The sequence below is a fragment of the Rhopilema esculentum genome, unplaced genomic scaffold (genome assembly GCF_057945365.1).
Source record: "Rhopilema esculentum isolate cy_ngs unplaced genomic scaffold, ASM5794536v1 HiC_scaffold_32, whole genome shotgun sequence".
NCBI classification, from domain to species: Eukaryota; Metazoa; Cnidaria; class Scyphozoa; order Rhizostomeae; family Rhizostomatidae; genus Rhopilema; species Rhopilema esculentum.
The window spans coordinates 231,820-235,749 of record NW_028300843.1 but is presented as its reverse complement, the minus strand read 5'-3'; the positions used below and the strand labels follow the sequence as shown (position 1 = coordinate 235,749).

The 3,930-nt window shown below is 44.3% G+C and overlaps 1 long non-coding RNA gene across 1 annotated transcript; it reads left to right on the top strand.

Moving 5' to 3' along the window:
* Positions 1–988: 988 nt before the first annotated feature.
* Positions 989–3,701, top strand: LOC135693886 (uncharacterized). The gene is made up of 4 exons (XR_016145244.1): positions 989–1,763; positions 1,912–2,007; positions 2,358–2,394; positions 3,480–3,701. It is a non-coding gene; the product is annotated as an uncharacterized LOC135693886 (long non-coding RNA).
* The last annotated feature ends 229 nt before the right edge of the window (positions 3,702–3,930 follow it).

Sequence of the window (3,930 nt, the reverse complement as noted above, 5' to 3'; positions counted from 1 at the left end):
CATGCCCAGCCAGTGGACCGCCGCCCCGCGACACACCGAGCAAGTGACCCGCAAGCCCACGCCCAACCCTAGGAGCAAATTAGCAAAGAACGAACTAACGCCATCCCCAACACACAAAACCCCCTCACACAAAACACCAACACACACGACCCCAACACACACGACCCCAACACACACGACGTGCCCCCCGCAGAGGCGTGGCTCCCGCACAAAAGAGGCTCACGCCAAAAAGAGGCTGTGCCTGCTCCCCCGCAGAGGCTGCAAGAACCACGCCCTCTCCCATCACAAAATTCTTCCTCAAAAATAAGTGCAAAAAACACTCGCACTCCTGCAGAATTCAGCGAAAAAATCACTCGCGCTCCTACGCGATTTTTACTCGCACGACTGTCACAGGCGCTAGAGGGCGGGGACCTTTTTTTTCCCCTCTCCTCCCCGCCCTCTAGCGCCTGTGACAGGAGTGCGAGTAAAAATCGCGTAGGAGCGCGAGTGATTTTTTCGCTGAATTCTGCAGGAGTGCGAGTGTTTTTTGCACTTATTTTTGAGGAAGAATTTTGTGATGGGAGAGGGCGTGGTTCTTGCAGCCTCTGCGGGGGAGCAGGCACAGCCTCTTTTTGGCGTGAGCCTCTTTTGTGCGGGAGCCACGCCTCTGCGGGGGGCACGTCGTGTGTGTTGGGGTCGTGTGTGTTGGGGTCGTGTGTGTTGGTGTTTTGTGTGAGGGGGTTTTGTGTGTTGGGGATGGCGTTAGTTCGTTCTTTGCTAATTTGCTCCTAGGGTTGGGCGTGGGCTTGCGGGTCACTTGCTCGGTGTGTCGCGGGGCGGCGGTCCACTGGCTGGGCATGTCGGGGGCCGGCGGTCCACTGGCTGGGCGTGTCGCGGGTCGGCGGTCCACTGGCTGGGCGTGCCGCGGGGCGGCGGTCCACTGGCTGGGCGTGTCGCGGGCCGGCAGTCCACTGGCTCGGGCTGTCGCGGGCCGGCGGGCCACCCATCTCTACAATAATACTAATGTGCGGATATGCAAATGAGCTCGCTCCGTTGATATCGGTCCGATTACATCTGATATCGGTCCGTTCCCATCGAAAGTTCTTGCACGAACTCCGCAAAAACTGCTACACCCCTTGAACTGAGCTTCGGTAGTTCGGTTCCTCTGGGGTTGCGATTGTGTGGAAAGGTCTCGAATCTTCGTTTGCTCGCTTCCCTCGCTCCGAATTTGCGACGTGTCTTCTCTCAATGGGCCTTGCTCAACGAGGCCATTTTCTTTGCTAACGCTTCGCTCTCTTTGTTTGTCTTTTCAAAGACTTTTTCTAGCGTTTTCCTGGATGTTTTGAAAACGTCGATTGTCATCCAGTCAGTAGTTGTTGATTGAAAACCTTGACCTTTGATTCTAAAGCGAATATCCCTTTTCATCCCTAACTTTTTTGAAAGAGATCGAGTACCTTTTCAAAGGATTTTTCAAAACATTTCCTCCCTCCCTTTGATGGGTAAAATACTGGCTTTTGCGTTCGCGTTTCTAAAGGTTCTTTCTCTCTCTTTTCTCTTGCTCTCTACAAAAAGTTTCAAAACTTCTTCCTCCAGCAACCCTTCAATTTGAACGGAGGCTTTTCAAATTCGTTTTGCTTTCCACAAAGAAGCTACTGTGTGCCGATAATTTCGGTGATTTGGAATTGGATAAATCTACGTGCACTGCTGCTTGGCATTCCTTTTCGAACTCGAAGCGGTTGTCGACGGTCGTGTTCTGTGCTACAGTGCTACAGCTACAGCTACAGGTGAGTCTCGCTAGCTTTTTCTAAACTTTTCGCCGTCATTTTCCTTTCCTTTTTATCGATCGATCGATTAAAACCCCGTTTGTTATTATTTCGTTTGCAAGAGCCATGTAATTCGTGCTTCTGACGATCTTCCTTTTCTTCGCTTTAGTAGCTACGCACACTGCTGCCCGTTTTTTGGTTTTGCAATGGCTGCTGGCTGTTCCACTTCTTCACTGGTATCAGAATCGATGGCATGCGAATACAAGTAAGCGTTGTTGTTCTTACGTGTTTTCGATATTACTTTTTTCAAATGATTTTGTGCTCATTTCGATGAAATTACACTAAAAACCGGCTGCTAGACCCCCGCTGCGAACGAAAACTTTTTACCTCTTCTCGTGGTTTTGTGCTTAAAGGAAACTGGATTGGCTTTATTGCAATCAAAGTATGAAGAATTGTGGTAGATCTTTCCTGCTGTTTATTCTTGATGCAAGAAAATTTGATTTTCATAGGAAACCCGTTGTAATGCGAATTTTGTAATCCCGCCAGCCCCCAACTTTTTATGTCTAACGAGAATCCTTTGCAGAAATTTTTCCTAACCGCCTTCCTTTTTTGTAGATAAACGATCGGATTCGCTGTCTTTTTGGTACAACAAGTGGGTGTTTTTCGATTAAAATTTCACTTTTTGTGCGATTTTCCCGCTGAAAAAAATGGGATTTGCCTGCCTCTTGAGTGAAAATTATTTCTAGCTTTTTGAGAGCATTTTTGGAATTGTAAAAAAATCATCCTAGAAACCATTTCAAATGACTTTATGCTTAATTGATGAAATTACACTAAAAACCGGTTGCTTACTGCTATACCCCCGCCGCGAACGGCGAATTTCTACCTCATTTCGTGGTTTTGTACTGAAAGGAAGCTGGATTGTTACGGTAGATTGTGCCTGCATCATTTTCGGAATTGTAAATTAATCATTCTAGAAACCATTTCAAATGACTTTATGCTTATTTGGGTGAAATTACACTAAAAACCGGTTGCTTAATGCTAGACCCCCGCCGCGAACGGCGAATTTCTACCTCATTTCGTGGTTTTGTACTGAAAGGAAGCTGGATTGTTACGGTAGATTGTGCCTGCATCATTTTCGGAATTGTAAATTAATCTTTCTAGAAACCATTTCAAATGACTTTATGCTTATTTGGGTGAAATTACACTAAAAACAGGTTGCTGAAAGGAGACGCTAGACCCGTCACGAACGTTTTTCTCTTAATGTTTTACCTCTTCGCAGTTTTGTAATTCAAGGAAAATAGATTTGCTGTATTGCTCGCTTAACGAGAACTATTTCAAATGATTTTATGCTTAATTTGATGAAATTACACTAAAAACCGGTTGCTTACTGCTAGACCCCCGCCGCAAACGGCGAATTTCTACCTCATTTCGTGGTTTTGTACTGAAAGGAAGCTGGATTGTTACGGTAGATTGTGCCTGCATCATTTTGGGAATTGTAAATTAATCATTCTAGAAACCATTTCAAATGACTTTATGCTTATTTGGGTGAAATTACACTAAAAACCGGTTGCTGAAAGGAGTCGCTAGACCCGCCACGAACGTGTTTCTCTGATTTTTTTTACCTCGCGTAGTTTTCTGCTTATAAGAATATGGATTGGCTGTATATCGATTTCTTTGAAACGTGCTTTCATTAACCATGGAATAACATCTTCATTAATCTTTTTGTTCTTCATCTAGATCAAAGAGCGTTTCAAGCAATAATTACGACGCAGACGTGATTCTCGGACCTTCGAAACGAAATTTATGGCATTTATGCTGGCGTTAAATCAAACGATGAAACAAGAAAAAACTTGACTGTGGAGAAAAGGACTAAAATTGTATAATATAGATTAGCTGTTGTCCGTAAATTGTATTTTGTTAATTTGTTGTTAGAGTAAGATTCCTTTCTGATGCACGAAACTTGGCTGTTTTTTATCTTTCTATTTCTTAACTGCTTTGTTCCTGCAGTGTTTCAAAAGCTAATTGTGACGAAGATGTGATATGTGGACCTCAAATGTATAGAACTGCGTAATAACTCTATAACTCTTTGGAGTTTAGAAGAGGAGTCATTAATTCTTAAGAAATTTTTAGATGATATATATCTAAACGAGCACCATGGACCAATAACGGCTAACAGGAATTTATTGTT